This window comes from Cetorhinus maximus, chromosome 9, assembly GCF_964194155.1.
Source record: "Cetorhinus maximus chromosome 9, sCetMax3.hap1.1, whole genome shotgun sequence".
Taxonomy (NCBI): Eukaryota; Metazoa; Chordata; class Chondrichthyes; order Lamniformes; family Cetorhinidae; genus Cetorhinus; species Cetorhinus maximus.
In genome coordinates this window covers 111,944,983-111,961,882 of record NC_135887.1, presented here as the reverse complement: position 1 = coordinate 111,961,882, position 16,900 = coordinate 111,944,983, and the positions used below count along the sequence as shown (strand labels likewise).

At 44.0% G+C, this 16,900-nt stretch overlaps 1 protein-coding gene across 2 annotated transcripts in view; it reads right to left on the bottom strand.

The window, feature by feature from the left end:
- parvaa (parvin, alpha a) overlaps positions 1–16,900 on the bottom strand; it is a 102,179-nt gene that overhangs the window by 52,559 nt on the left and 32,720 nt on the right. The window contains exon 1 of one of the 2 annotated variants that reach the window (XM_078549373.1): positions 12,726–12,736. The exons of the other annotated variant lie outside the window; for it this stretch is intronic. The gene's annotated coding sequence lies outside the window, so the exon portion shown is untranslated. Of the gene's footprint in view, positions 1–12,725; positions 12,737–16,900 lie in introns of those variants that run through there. 2 annotated transcript variants of the gene reach the window in all.

The window sequence follows — 16,900 nt, the reverse complement described above, 5'->3', positions numbered from 1 at the left end:
TGTACAGGAAGCTCTTTAATAGAAGGAACATTGTAATCATTCCATTAGCTGCTGACTCCAAGCCAAACATTTGTTAATCAAATATCTTGCCACTAACCGAGAGCTACATGCACTTTTCAACATTGAAGTCACAGCATTAGCACAAATTCAACAAACAATATACATTTTCAAACTATTTCTCCATTAAAGTCAACATGACTGTCTGTCGCTCCACGGTAACTCAATCTGATTCGAGTACAGATACATCACTTAAGGCTTTTCAGCAGAAAGGAAAAAGATTGGAAGATGCATTATAGATTTACACAGCACAGAAGGTGGCTGTTTGGCCCATTGTGTTTGGGAAGCGGTAAATGGTTTTACAAAGCTGGTTTAAAGCTGGGGGGGAAAGAAAAAGTTAAATTGCTCTTCGTTGACATATATTGTTGTACATTGGCTTTTTTCTCAGCCACCCCATATCCCTTTACTTGGCTGGTCCAGCCTGTGTAACCTTAAAACAAAGTGTTGCCATTATTGCCTCGCCCTTTCTTAAAAATTCATTCTTGGGAAGTTGGCATTGCTGCAAAGGCCAGCATTTACTGTCCAAGACCCCTAGTTGTGGTGATGAGCATTCTATCCGTGTACCTGGTTTGAGACCTTGTTAGACCACTTCTGAAGGCAATTAAGAGTCAGCCACATTTGGGTGTGGCCTGGAGTCACGCTTAGGCCCAGTTTGGGTAAGGATGGCATGTTCCCTTCCCTGCAGGAACATCTGTGAACTTGTTAGATTTTTGACAACAATCCGATGGTTTCACGGTCACTTTTACAAAGTCTAGCATTCTAGTTTCAGATTAATTCAAATTTTCAAACTGCTAGGGTAGAATTTGAACTCTCACTCTGAATTATTAGTCCAGTTACATATCCACTTACATCCACTTACTTCTATCCTCTGGTTAACCCCTTATGGTGTAGCCTTGACTTATATGGAGTGCATATAGAGAGAATATTTCCTCTTGTGGGGAAAAGCATAACAGGAGGCCATCAATATAAATTAGTCACTAAGAAATCCAACAGCGAAATCGAAAGAAAAGTTTTTAACCAAGGAGTGTTAAAAACGTGGAACTCAATCCCACAAGAAGTGGCTGAAGCGAATAGTATAGATGCATTTAAGTGGAAGCTAGACAGGCATTTGAGGAAGAAGGGAATAGAGGGTTACAGTGATGGATTTAGATGAGGAAAGATGGAAGAAGGTTCAAATGGAGCATAAACACCAGCATGGACTGGGTGGACCAAATTGCATGTTTCTGTGCTTTACATATAATGTGTACATAGTCAGGTTATCTTTCCTACTTCACAGCCAAAATGTGCACAGCTGTCTCCTTGGGGACATGTAAAGATTCTAACCAAGAATGGGAGCTTAAATTCCAGTCTAGAAGTATTCTACTCCTCAATTCAAAATTGCTTCATTTGAATTATCTTTCATTCAGTTTTTTTTTCCACTTAACAGGATATGAGTAATCCTGCAAGGCCAACAATCGTTCTTCATCACTAACTGCCCTTCACCGAGAGGCTTGCTAGGCCATTTCAGAGGGCAGTTAAGAGTCACATTTAGGCCAGACTAGGTAAGGACGGCAGATTTCCTTCCCTAAAGGACATTAGTGAACCAGATGGGTTTTACAGCAATCCGGTCGTTTCATGATCACCATTATGAGCATTTTCATCCAGATTTTAATTAATTGAATTTAAATTCCCCAGGTACCATGGTGGGATTTGAGCTCCTGTCTCCGGGTCATTAGTCCGGGTCTCTGGATTACACGTCGAGTGACAAAACTAATATGCTACTGTTTCCATAACTGAACTTGCGCTCCCTGTGCCTTTTATTACAATTACTCAATTCACACTCCTGGATAATTCAATCTTTCTGTACCCCAAAAAAATTCATTTCAAGTTTTCCAAAGCTAATTTCTTATTTAGTCTCCTCCCCACTATACCCACCCTCCTGCCCCTCAGAGGCACTGGTTTACAGATCCACAGGCGTCAACCACACCAATACCTGACCCAACCCATTCTACATGCCAGGTCAGTGGAATGGTGGCCAGTTATTCAACTGTAGGCAGCGCTGCAACTGTATTTACCCAATATCCAGACAAGCACAGCAAATTGCGATTAGGGTTCAAAGCCCCAATTGTCCCCGCAGGCTCAGTCCCTGTCACCTACAGGTTTAATCCGCCACCTGAGAACAGATGCCCTGCCACAGCTGAGAATGTGTAGCTGAGATCTGTCTGCCCCATTGGGTTCAGTACCATGCCGAGAAGTCATTAGCTAAATCAGAAGGGGCGAGTGTTGCAGAAAATCCACATCTCTCACCCCCGCCCACACACACTCAGTCTTCCACCTCTCATTCCCCCAGAAACATTACTAAGATTCAAAGCGAAGTTAAAAGATTTTCTTACTCATATTGCAAGACACACAAAAAATGAAAACCCCTGTAATTGGAATCTGGTCACAAAGCTACAATTATGTGTTGCTAATGATGGCACAACATGAATGCATGAATCAGGAGGGCACATTTCTTGCGACCCTTTCATTCTCATTCACCCTGGTTTTTTGCCAATAACCTTAATAGCGTCAAAGCCTGTTCAATACTGAATTCTATAATGGCTTTGTCCCCTAGTTGTTTAATTCAGTACAAAATGTAGCCCTAACAGCTACACGTACAATGCAATTTACAAAGACAAATTAACCATTTATAAAAGAACCGGGTTCGATTATTTTTTTTTTCCCTTTTCTCTTCTTCCTCTTCAGAATAGTCAAAAAAAAACTTTTTGTTACAACTTCACACAGAAAATTCAATTATATTTAGTAGTGTTACTATGGACTGCCTTGATGAATTGTCAAGATTACAAAAGGGATGGAGAACCTGAGAGTGTAACAAGGTTGTATTTATTAGGACAAAGCATTCAATTTTAAGAAAAACCCACGTTTTCCCAAGGATTGGAAAGAGCTGCCACTTCTATTATAAGATAATGACCTACAGCATAGATGCATACAAACAAAAATTGCTGCAGTAAATGGGAATTATGATTAAATAACTATTCAATGCTTCAAAATAATCAAGGGCAAATAACACCTTACCTTTACAACAAAGTGCTCCACAGCCCATTGCCCTCAAGCCAATTCACCTTCATTCTCCCTGCAAATTGGGAATAGTCTGAAATATTAATAACCTTCGCGATGAGTCAGTCTTTGCCTCAATCTGTCTTCAGGAGCTTTGCTTGCAATCTTGCTATTAAATGCAGTACTTCGATTTTTTTTTTAAAAACAGGAGTAATCAGAAAGTGTGAATGCTGCAAATACCGTTCCTTTCCTCCTTTTCGCTGCTAAAGTTACATCGAAGAGCAGACTTCCTCAGTGTTTAATGAGATCAGATGTTACCAGCGATTCTACTCTAACTATTGCAAATCAAATTCGCTGACTGCAAATCCTGGGTGAGTTAGCCGTTTCATCCCTTAGATTTCTTGGTACCGCAGCAATGGATAAACAGCTACTTCACCAGCTGCCTGCCAAAATCACCTCAACCAGAAACCAGGTGCCTTCAAACCACTGAGCCATCTCTCTCGAGACGACAAATCCAAATTACCAACAATTAACTCTTAATAATGGAGAGTAAGGGGAAGTCAACGGTCTCAGCCAGATATCCACAAACTTATTGCTTGGATTGTGAAGATCACTGAACATCACCTCACTGGAATAAATCTGATGACTGAAAACCATTAATCCGAATGGCAGTCATGCCAGCAACATCTGTCAAAACATTGCACAAGCAGCATCTTCTTTATTCATTCTCATCTAGCAAAGTCAACATTTATTGCCCAGCCCTGGATACCCCTATAAGATGGTGGTGAGTAACTTCCTTCTTGAACCACTGTAATCCCGGTGGTGAAGGTGCTCCAACTGTGCCGTTAGGCAGAGAGTTCCAGGGTTTCAACCGAGCAATGAGGAACGAACAGCGACACAATTCCAAGTCAGGGTCTTGTGCAACTTGCAGATGGTGGTGCTCCCAACAGCCTTTTTAAAAAAAAAATTCATCCACAGGATGTGGGCTTCACTGGCTGGGCCAACATTTATTGCCCATCCCTAGTTGCCCTCGAGAAGATGGTGCTGAGCTGCCTTCTTGAACCACTCGCTGCAGTCTGTGTGGTGTAGGTACACCCACAATGCTGTTAGGAAAGGAGTTCCAGGATTTTGATCCAGCGACAGTGAGGGAACAGCAATATAGTTCCAAGTCAGGATGGTGAGTGGTTTGGAGGAGAACTTCCAGGTGGTGGTGTTCCCATCTATCTACTGCCCTTGTCCTTCTAGGAAGGAGGGGTTGTGGATTTAGAAGGTGCTGTCTAAGGAGCCTTGGTGAATTCCCACAGTGTGTCTTGTAGATGGTACACACTGGTGCTACCATACGCTGGCGGTAGAGGGAGTGAATGCTTGTGGATGTGGTGTCAATCAAGTGGGCTGCTTTGTCCTGGACGGTGTCAAGCTTCTTGAGTGTTGTGGGAGCTGCACTCATCCAGGCAGGTGGGGAGTATTCCATCACACTCCTGACTTGTGCCTTGTAGATGGTGGACGGGTTTTGGGGAGTCAGGAGGCAAGTTACTCGTCGCACGATTCCTAGCCTCTGGCCTGCGATTATAGCCACAGTATTTATATGGCTAGTCCAGTTCAGTTTCTGGTCAATGGTAACCCTCAGGATGTTGATAGTGGGGGATTCAGTGATGGTAATGCCATTGAACGTCAAGGGGCGTTGGTTGGACTCTCTCTTCTTGGAGATAGTCATTGTCTGACACTTGTGTGGCGCAAGTGTTACTTGCCACTTGTCAGCCAAAGCCTGGATATTGTCCAGGTCTTGCTGCATTTAGACATGGACTGCTTCAGTATCTGAGGAGTTGCGAGAATGGTGCTGAACATTGTGTATTCATCATCGAGAGTAGACTGATGGGGTGGTAATTGGCCAGGTTGGATTCGTCCTGCTCTTTGTGTACAGTACATAGTGGGCAATTTTCCACATAGCCGGGTAGATGCCAGTGTTGTAGCTGTACTGGAACAGCTTGGCTCGGGGCGCGGCAAGTTCTGGAGCACAAGTCTTCAGTACTATTGCCGAAATATTGTCAGGGCCCATATCCTTTGCAGTATCCAGTGCCTTCAGCTGTTTCTTGATAGGAATCGAATTGGCTGAACACTGGCATCCGTGATTGCCCTTGTAGGTGGTAGAGCTAGTGGGTTCGAGAGGTTGTGTCTTAGAATAGGGGGATTGAATTTCACCTGAGGCACAGGGACTTAACATGGCCAAGTTAATTTACTAGTTAGAGCACTGTGGTCACATTCCAGACATTCTTTGAATGCTACAGATACAAAACAATTAATAAAAAAAAGGAGCAGTCATTTCATGCTGCATTCTCCTGACTTAGAGACAGCAATTTACAAGCAGGCACAATAGCCTCGCATGAACTTCACAATCTCAGACACTTCACAAAACACTTCACAACCAATTAAGTGTAGCATTACACTAATGTAGGAAACACAGCAGCCAATTTACACATAGCAAGCTCCCACAAACAGCAATATGATGATCTGTTTGAGATTTTGGTTCAGGGATAAACCTGATCAGAGCAGAGAAGAACGCCCCTGCTCTATTTCCGATAACGGCTTTGGGGTCTTTTGTGGGAACGCAAGAGAGGACAGGTGGGGCTTCGGTTTAAAGTCTCATCTGTAAGATGACAACCCTCACAGCGCAACACTATTACTCAACAATACTATTACACAAGGTGCCTACCAATGTTTCAACCTTGGACAGTCTGACTCCAAAACACTTATTTTTGCTTAGTAAAATCAACTTTAGAATAATACAGCAAAGAGGTCATTCAGCCCATCGTACCTGTGCTTGCTCTTTGAAAGAGCTATCCAATTAGCCCCACTCTTTCAGTATATCTCAGCAGAATTCTGCTTTGAAGTATTTATTCAATTCCCTTCTAACAGTCACTACTGAATCTTGGTTCCATTATCCTTTCTGATCACAACAACTCACTGAGTAAATAAACATCCTCATTGTCTCTTGGATCTTTCATCAATTATCTAAATCTGTGTCCTCTGATGACTGTCTCCAGTGGCATGAGGGTCAGTTTCTTCCTATTTACTCTATCAAAACCCTCCATAATTTTGAACAGCTTTATTAAATCTCCCCTTAACCTTCTTTGCTCCACGGAGAACAACCCCAGCTTTGCTAACCTCCTTACATAACCAAAGGCCCTCATCCCTGGTATCATTCCGGTAAATCTCCTCCATACCCTCTCTAAGGCCTTGGTATCTTTATACATGACTCTAGCCCCCACTCGAGATGGCTGACCCTTGTTAACCTCTGCGGTGAAAGCCCATCATCTCCTGAGGGCAACTCGAGGTGGGTAATAATTGTAGCTGTGCCAGTGTCAGACAGTCCCCAAGAACCAACTAAAAATGCAAGATAACATTCAGCTCTCAGAGCTATGTTGCTACCAAAGGAGGGTCAAAGGCAAAACTGCTTTTACGTTAAAGGAATTTGAAAGTTGCAGTCACACCAAGTTGGAGACAACATTTCTGGCAAGATGACCTTAAAGATCTCCAGTTGATCAGTTATTATGATGAGGGGATTTATCTCCAATTCACAGCCCATTTCCTCCCTGGCATTTACAGATTGCCAGGACCCTGTTCCAAGGGAGGGCTCTCTGGAGCTGGCTCTCAATGCCACACCCTGTTTACCTAGCATGGGTGGGGGAAACTTGACCTCTCCCCTCCTACCACTTCAACAGAAACAGGGTTGTTGTACTTTACCTACTGCTGACTATAAGGCAAGGAGAGAAATGTCAAGGAGTTAACGTTTAGAGAACTCTTCAGCCACATTTTTAAAAAGCGCATTTCCCACTTCAAAAACGTTAAATAGCATGAAATTCCAAAATGATTAAAAGCACCCCTTATCCATCCCAACATGCAAAGTTTTCCTTTCCTTCCTCCTTTCTGGCAATTTCCACCCCTCTCTTCCTCTGCCCACATGAATGGGGACAAGCAGAGGGATGAATTTGCCTGGATGTATAGGTTGGGGTCAGTGTGCGATGTCAGGAGATGCAGTAAATGGGACAGAATGGTTTGGGAAACCATTATTACACACATCTCCTGAATCAGCACTTCAATAGAGCAGAAAGAAAAAAGCAAAATACTGCGGATGCCAGAAATCTGAAATAAAAACAGAAAGTGCTGGAAAAACTCAGCAGGTCTGGCAGCACCTGTGGAGACAGAAACAGAGTTAACATTTCAAGTCTAATATGACTTCTTCAGAACTCAATAGAACAGCACCTTGTATAGTGATGGAGAATCAGCGTTCTTGCCCATTTCCCCTCCCTGAAGTCATTGAAACCGACTGTAACATCTCTAACACCCTGACATGCTGTGTCACCACCCCCAACCCTACACTGGGGACCTGCTAACTCAGCACTAGACCTGGAAATGATCCAGACACCTGCTTGGTCTCTATGGTTCAGCCTGAACCAACTGAGATTCTGCAGGAAGATGCCTCAACTTGCTATTCTGTACAAAATTCACTTCACTGCCAAGCATCTGATCTCTAGAAAGAGCATCTGTTCAGCGAGTGTTTAAACTGGGCAATTGTGGCAAAAGATCAAACTGATTGTTTACACTTGATCAAACAGCCTGTGGAGGTTGACAGAATACGAGGCAGCCCATATCCTAACTGCTCAACCACCACGCTTGTGCTCACTGATCTATATTGGCTCCCGTTCCGGCAATGCCTCAATTTTAACATCTTCTTCCTCATGCACAAATCCCTCTGTGGCCTCACCCCTCCTGTCTCAGTAGCCACCTCCTACCCCACAGCTCTCCGAGATCTTTGTGCTCCTCCAACTCTGGCCTCTGGTGCATCGCCAATTTTAATTGCTCCACCGTTGGTGGCCGTACCTTCAGCTGCCACAACCCTAAGCTCTGGAATTCCCTCCCTAAACTTCTCTGAATCTCTCTCCTCCTCCTTTAAAATGCTCCTTAAGACCTACCACTTGCAGACATTTGATCCCCTGTCCTAAAATCTCCTTTCTTGGCTTGGTGTCAAATTTTGCCCAATGATGCCCCTTTATTTCACCCCCCCCACCCCACCCCTTGAAAGTTTACTACATTAAAAGGTGCTATATAAACGTATGTTGCTGTTGATTTCGTGGAGAAGTTTGAGACATGAGACTGGGTGGGAATCAATATTGACAGCAGAAAGGTAACACTTGGTAGTCACGGCAGCAGTGTGTACTATCTTTTATAAAGGTGTTGGGCCTAGTTCGATACTCGCAGTCTTTGGTAATTCAACAGCAAGTATTTATTACAAAACAAAAACAGAATTACCTGGAAAAACTCAGCAGGTCTGGCAGCATCGGTGGAGAAGAAATCAGTTAACGTTTCGAGTCTTCATGACCCTTCGGCAGAACGGAGTATAGTTAGGAGAAAGGTGAAATATAAATATAAATATAACCTTTCTCCTAACTATACTCAGTTCTGCCGAAGGGTCATGAAGACTCGAAACGTTAACTGATTTCTTCTCCACCGATGCTGCCAGACCTGCTGAGTTTTTCCAGGTAATTCTGTTTTTGTTTTGGATTTCCAGCATCCGCAGTAGCTTTTAGCTTTTTGTTTTTATATCTGCAAGTATTTATTAACTATTAGAAACTATATACACAAAGGAACTGCAAAGGTCCAAACTAGGAGCTGTCTCCATGCTTGCTTCTACACATGGCTCTGTCCAACACTACACTGATCCCTAGATGCGGGTCATGTATTCTTTCACATCGCTGTGAGAGTGGTACTGTACTCAGTCCCACATTAACCCTTTATACTACACCATCTACAAGATGCACTGCAGCAACCCACCAAGGCTCCTTCAACAGCACCTTCCAAACCTGTGACCTCTACCTTCTGGAAGGACAAAGGCATCAGGTGCATGAGAACACCACTACCTGCAAGTTACCCTCCAAGCCACACACCATCCCAACTTGGAACTATACCACCGTTCTTTCACTTTCTGGGTTAAAATCCTAGAACTCCCTCCATAATAGCACTGTGGGTGTACCTATACCACATAGACTGCAGTGGCTTCAGCAATCAGGGGTGGACAATTAATGCTGGCATTGCCAGTGACACTCACGTCCCATGAATGATTGAATCAAAAAGAAAAATTACCAGACAATCTGCAAATTTCCTTCCCTGAACAACAGTGTAACTATGGGTAGCTCTAGGGTGCTTGTAGATCATGAGGAGATGCGAGCAGTGGTCTCAAAGGCTCAGGCCACTTTAGCGACTAAACATTGTAACAATGCTGACAATCTGTGAGTAATGCCACAGAAGGCAGGCTAGTTTTCCACAGGTTGCTTGGTACAATTCTGGAGTTACGGTAAATAGTGTTGTGGGCCCAGGAGAAGCAAGAATGTTCCATGAGCTCACATAAAACCATCTGAGGCCTGCTCAAGGTTCACCCAACATCCACAACTCCTCCCCACTGAGATAGCCTCCCCCTCCCCTGGCTTGACCCCATCCAGTTCAGGGTAGGACGGTGCCAATTTTCCACTCTCCAGGTTTGGCAGCAGCAGCTTCTCACTGGCAGCATTTATGTAAAGTCTGGAGCTGAACTTGGCTCAGGCTCAGGTGAGCTGGGGATTCAGGTGGCACTCGATCAGGCTTCAGGAGGGTCTCTCATCAAGTCAGCGCTCTGCTGATTTTTACCACTGTACTTGGGCAGGAGTCAATCTGCCCTCCAAAAAACCTGAGGCTTCACAGCCACGATTAACTGAATGCTGCTCCTGACCTTTGCTGGATGAAGCAGAGGGAAATGGGGAACGCAGAAAAAGGATGTGCATTATTATATCACCGTCACCACCTCAATGTCCCAAGGCACCTTACAGTCAGTGAAGTAATTTTGAAGTGTATTTTTGTGATGGAGGAAATATGGCAGCCAATTTGTGCACAGCAAGCTCCCCAACGATAGCAATGTAGAAATGAACTGTTATTACGCTGTTTTAATGATATTGGTTGAGGGATAAATATTGATCAGAATTCGGGTAATTGCCCCTGCTTTTCCTCAAAATCGTGACCTTGGGATCTTTTACATCCACCTGAGGAGACTGTCTAACATCACATCTGAAAGGTGGCACCTCTGGCAGTGCAGTGCTCCCCCAGTACTGGCACCCCCAGCAGCGCAGCGCTCCACCAGTACCGCCCTGCTAACCGTGCAGTTCTCCCGCCCCCCCCCGCCCACCCCCCCTACTCCAGTACTGCCCCGCCAGCAGCACAGCGCTTCTCTCCCAGTACAGGCATTGGGAAATATCAGCCTAGATTGTTTAGTGAAGTCTCAACCTTCTGACTGACGAGAGTGCTACCTGCTGAACCATGGTTTGCGCAGAAGCAACAAGAAAGGAATGGAGAGCTGTCGCTCCTGATTACATTCACAGGCAGCTCAACATCTGGAAGGAGGGGCTTCACACTTGAATGTGGGGAAACCGTATCCCAAAAACAAGTTTAAAAAAAAAATCAATCATTCTGTGTCATAGAACAGCGGGTAATGTTGGCCTGGTCATGAAAATAACAGTACAGATCCATTGCACGGCTTCAAAATGGGGAGAGATTTAAATCCCATCATTTATAACGTGGTTACTAGCTGACATGAGTCATTACACAATTTAGTTCATGGAGATGTAGCAGAAGGAAAGTCGTCATCCAATCAGCCTGTCCCCCAGCTATTCAATCCAATAAACTATATTTAGCAAACTCAAGGACCAGGGGCTGAAGATGTAAATCTTATTTTATTGGATAATTTGGACAAAGAGGCTGAAATTTCAAGGCAAAATTTCAAGATGTTATCATTCCAAGTTTGTAATTGAGCAGCCTCTCAACTGAAGTCTTTCGGATCCAATCTCAATCCTCATTTTACAATAAAAAGCCTCTGTCCCGCACAGTCTCCTTTAACAGTTTTAGCTGAAATCAAAGTTAAGTGATGGCTTCTGGACTCAAAATCTTAACAGCACATCAAGCAGCCCTTCAGCTCATCACGCCTGTGCTGGCTCTGTGAAAAAGCTTTCCAATTAGTCCCACTCCCTCTGCTCTTGCCCCATAGCCCTCCAAAGGATTTTCGGATTCCCCAAAAACGCAGGTTTATCCAGATTTAAAATAAAAATCCAGACTTCTTGAGCATCCCTGATTTTAATCGCTCCACTGTTGTGGCCATGCCTTCACCTCCCACGGCCCCAAGCTCTGGAATTCTCTCCCTAAACCTCTCTACCTCTCGCTCCCTCTTTAAGATGCTGCTTAAAACCGACCACTTGACCAAGCTTTAGGCCATCTACCCTAATATCTCCTTATATGGGCTGGTGTCACATTTTTGATTTGATAATCGCTACTGTGAAAAGCCTTGGAACATTTTACTAAATAAAGGGTGTCATAAAAATGCAAGTTGTTGTTGTTGCAAGTGTTTGTACGCAGACAGAATCATGCTGATATTCAGCTGCCTCTCCAAAACATCCCCCACCCTCGTTTCAAATAAATTCAATTACGTTGCCAAGGTTACCTGGCTTCTGGTTTTCAGCACTCAATGCCCACCAAACACGAATTCACCTGCTAATCCAACAGCTCAAGTGGGTATTGAGATCTGATTACCGTTTGTACCTGCAGGGAGCAGATGAAAAAGATTAAGCACAATCGGGAATCTTGCGCTATTCATGAAGCTCAGAGACAGACATGTGTCCTGAAATGGATGAGGGGGAGAGAGGGGTTGTGGTGGATGGGTGGGGAGGGGCATGGGGAAGGGAAGGGGAGAAAGCAGTTGCCCCATTCCTCCAAAATCAAATGGTAATGGTTTGACCGATTTCCGCTTCCATGCACCCCTTCAAAACACTTATTCAAATCAGTTTATTTCAATGCTGAGAGCTACGAATCTTCCTTTTCTGATTTACAACTTTAATTCGGACTGAAATACTGCATCTCACTTATTTTCAAATGGAGTCCATCAATTTAATTTTTCCTCAGAATGGTCTTGCTGGTAAACATTTAATTTTACGTGCATAAGGCTTCTTTTGTACAATTAGAATCTAGTGATGTTTATATTTAAGCACTTCACAAATATCTGTTGGTTCATATCAAATGAGGTTTTGAGATGCATCTGTCACATTTGTGCTGCACAGCCACCTAAATACTGTGGTCACAAGAGCAGGTCAGAGGCTGGGAATTCTGTGGCGAGCAACTCACCTCCTGACTCCCCAGGGCCTGTCCACCATCTGCAAGGCACAAGTCAGGAGTGTGATGGAATACTCCCCATTTGCCTGGATGACTGCAGCTCCCACAACACTCAAGAAGCTCAACACCATCCAAGACAAAGCAGCCCGCTTTATTGGCACCACCTTAATTGGCACCATCCATCACCTTAAACATTCACTCCCTCCACCACTGATTCACAGTGGCAGCAGGATACACCATATACAAGATGCAGCTCACCACCACCTTCTCAAGGACAATTAGGGAAGAGCAATAAATGTCAGTGACGTCCACATACTATAAATGAATTAAAAAGTTAAAAAGTAAGCCAGCCAATCATTTCCACTGTATAGTGAATTATCCTAATAAATAAATCTTACCTTTTTTCTTTAAATGTATGATTCCTATAGCCAATTAAAAGAAAGGAGTCTCACCTTTAATTGACTCATGGATTTGGTGGTGGACAATTATCCTTAACTGAACCAGGAAGGCACAGTTCAACCTTGTGCCCTTAGGGAAACACAAAGCTAGATATTAGCAGCAGAATACTGTAAAGTGAGTGGTATTTGGTATAATGCTCGTCCTTATGAAACACTACTATAACCTTTGACCTCTTCCAACAAAGAAGTTCTCTCATTCGAACTTCCAGCATTAATGCTCGCCCTTCCCAATTTAAACTAGTGCACTCTTCCTTATCCGCATACACTCCCACCGAGGTAGAGGATTGGGCAAGAGGTGGAGGTATCCAAACCTTTACATATCTACGCAACTGACTGCGTCTCATCCAAGAGTGACCGAAGGTTTCTTTGGGTAAAGTAACAAGAGGTCACAAACATTGTGCAGGCAGACAACTTTTTAATGTTTCAAAGCTTCAAAAGTTCTACTTAACACAAGCTGCGGCGCAGGGCATAAAACATTCCGACAATCCCAAAAGGGAGATTCTTCTATATTTATAACACACATGTAAAACAAGCAAAGTAGCTCAAAGATAACGCCTTTACACAAAGCCCAGGAATATAGAACTTGACAAAGCAAACTCACACTTTGGTAAATACAGACTATATCAGATTATCAAAGACTGTCAAAATATTTCAATGCATGGAGTAAAGTGCCACCTAGTGCAGTGAACAAGAAAGTTACATTACCATGATAAAGATATTGATGGCACACAAGAGTATTGAGAGCAGCACCAATTCAGCAGTGAAATAAGCAATGGCAATTACAAAGCCAGGATTGAAGGAGCTCAACTGTGAAAGTGGCAGACTTGCTTCTGAATCAGAGGTTACGAGTTAAAGGGGCCTTGAGCATAAAATCTGGGCCCAACAGTCCTGTACTCAATTGTCAGAGGTACCTCTGCTCCCTCAGTTCAACGTAAAAGATCACATGGACACTATTTCAAAGAGCAGTGGAATTCTCCCCTCTGTCCAAGCCACTGTTTATCCATCACTAAAAACAGATGACCTGGTCATTTATTTCATTGCTGTTTGTGGGAGCTCTGCTCAAAATTCAAAACATACTTTGTTGGTTGTAAGGTTCTTTGTACTGCCCTGACACAGAGGCTGTCTAGAAGTGCAAGTATTTTCTTAATTCACTCATGGGATGTGGGCGTCGCTGGCTAGGCCAGCATTTATTGCCCATCCCTTGTTGCCCTTGAGGTGGTGGTGAGCTGCCTTCTTGAACCGCTGCAGTCCATGTGGTGTAGATATAATCTCAGTGCTGTTAGGGAGGGAGTTCCAGGATTTTGACCCAGTGACATTGAAGGAATGGCGATATATTTTCAAGTCAGGATGGCGAGTGGCTTGGAGGGAAACTTCCAGGTGGTGGTGTTCCCATGTATCTGCTGCCCTTGTCCTTCTAGATGATAGCAGTCGTGGGTTTGGAAGGTGCTGCCTAAGGAGGCTTGGTGAGTTCCTACAGTGCATCTTGTAGATGGTACACACTGCTGCCACTGTGCATCGGTGTGGAGGTAGTGAACGTTTGTAGAAGGCATGCCAATCAAATAGGTTGCTTTGTGTTGAATGGTGTCGAGGTTTTTGTGTGTTGTTGGAGCTGCACTCATCCAGACAAGTGGAGAGCATTCCATTGCAGTTCTGACTTATGCCTTGTAGGTGGTGAACAGGCTTTGGGGAGTCAGGAGGTAAGTTACTAGCTGCAGGATTCCTAGCCTCTCACTTGCTCTTGTAGCCTCAGTATTTATATGGCTAATCCAGTTCAGTTCCTGGTCAATGGTAACCCCAGGATGTTGATAGTGGGGGATTCAGTGATGGTAATACCATTGAATGTCATGGGGTGATGGTTAGATTTTCCCTTGTTGGAGATGGTCATTACCTGATACTTGTGTGGCACGAATGTTGCTTGCCACATGTCAGTCCAAGCCTGGATATTGTCCAGGTCTTGCTGCATTTGGACATGGACCGCTTCAGTATCTGAGGAGTCACAAATGGTGCTGAACATTGTGCAATCATCAGTAAACATTCCCACTTCTGACCTTATGATGAAAGGTCATTGATGAAGCAGCTGAAGATGTTTGGACCTAGGACACTGCCCCCAGGAACTCCTGCAGTGACGCCCTAGCACTGAAATGATTGACCTCCAACAACCACAACCATCTTCCTTTGCGCTGGGTATGACTCCAACCAGCAGAGTTCCCCCCCACCCCACCACCCCCGATTCCCATTGACTCCAGTTTAGCTAGGGCTCCTTGATGCCACATTCGGTCAAATGCTGCCAAGATGTGGAGGGCAGTCACTCTTACCCTCACCTCGGGAGTTCAGCTCTTTTGTTCATGTTTGAACCAAGGCTGTAATGAGATCAGGAGCTGAGTGGCCCTGGCAGAACCCAAACTGAAAGTCAGTGAGCAGGTTATTGCTGAGCAAGTGCCACTTGATAGCGCTGTTGATTACCCCTTGCATTACTTTACTGATGGAGAGTAGGCTGATAGGGTGATAATTGGTTGTGTTGTATTTGTGCTGCTTGTTGTGCACAGGACATACCTGGGCAATTTTCCACACTGCCGGGTAGGTGCCAGGGTTGTAGCTGTACCGGAACAGCTTGGCTAGGGGTGCGGCAAGTTCTGGAGCACAATCTTCAGTACTATTATCAGGATATTGTCATATTGTCTTGCTGCATGATTATACGGTCATGCCCAATACAGGCATGAAGATATTACAAAATGCTAATTTTTTTTTCAAGATGGACACAACAGTTTTTAAGATGGCAGATAACACAGATAGGACCTGCAACTCAAGCAAATGCCTCATTCAAGTATGAGGAATCCCAGCCATTTGTGAAACTCACAAGCCCTTTTGTTAAGGGTGGTCTGTAAACAAACAGAGCTATGATACCAGTCGATTTGTCTTCCTCCATTGTCCATAGTGAGCCAGATGTTGAAGCCCAAAGGGTGTTGGATGAAAATGGAAAAGTCAGTGAGACTCATTTATTGTGTTGTGATGGTCCCTCATCTCAAAATACTGTGTGAAAAGCTGCAACACAGGATACAGGTTGACCCAACCCACCACCTTATTTGGGAATGTCTTTGGACTTTTATCAGACACATGGTTAAGGCAGCCAGATTTGTACTTGTCCTAGTACTGGATCCCGTATCCGGGAAGTTTGGGACCAGATATGTACTGGATATGGGGATTTTCTGGATTTTGGGTCCTGTGGTGGAGGGATGGGGGAAAAACTCTTTTATTGAGTACTGTTTAGGTAATTTAATATGTTTACTCCCCGTCTGTGGTTGGTGTATCTCCTCACTGCTCACCACTTTTTCAACTGTATTAAAACACAAAAGCAAGATATTGTACATTTTCTCATCAGTTTCCAGCACGGGACCCGGTTTTCGGGTCCTTCCAGATTTTGCGATGCCAGATAAGGGGGCCGATACCTGTACCTGATTTTAAAAGCCACAGCAGAAGCAGTCCGGATCAAAAGAAACACAACAGGTTCCAGCTGAAAAGCAGTTGAACCAGCTGCTAGACAAGACAGCCAAGGTAAAACAGCTGTACCCTGAAAGACATAGAAAAAAATTTCCCCCCAACCTGTTCCACCTTCACGTACACCTGAGAGCTGACCTCCTGGCAATTCAACTACAAGAAACCTCCCGGCTCACTGAGAATCCTCTGATTCTGCCAGACCTCCACTCCAGCTACAGTACCAGTTCAGCTAAGAAACTACAGGCCTGGTACAAATGGGACTGAAATCATTTCCACTTGTAATTGCATTGTTCTTTTTCTCCCTCATTTGTATTAATTGCATTTTGTTCCCTCATCTATATCTATTTCTTGTGCACGAGATAGTGCGTGCAAGACGTAACATTAAAACCTCCGGGACATGAGTGTGATAATAAATACTCTTCCTTACTTTGTATTCACAGAAGCTTGCTGCTGGAAATTTATTTAAGTTGGGACAAACCACTCTTGAGGATAAGAATGCACATACACCTCACACATATTAAAAAAACTTTGATCACAGGCAGTAATAAACATGGAAAGTCTGCCCGTGCCAATACAGTTAGGGTTGAGGCCATGCACAGCTACAGTAATTGAGGCATAGAACAAATTAAGTTGGCCGAGTTTGCTCTCATTATTTGATATTTATAAACAATTAT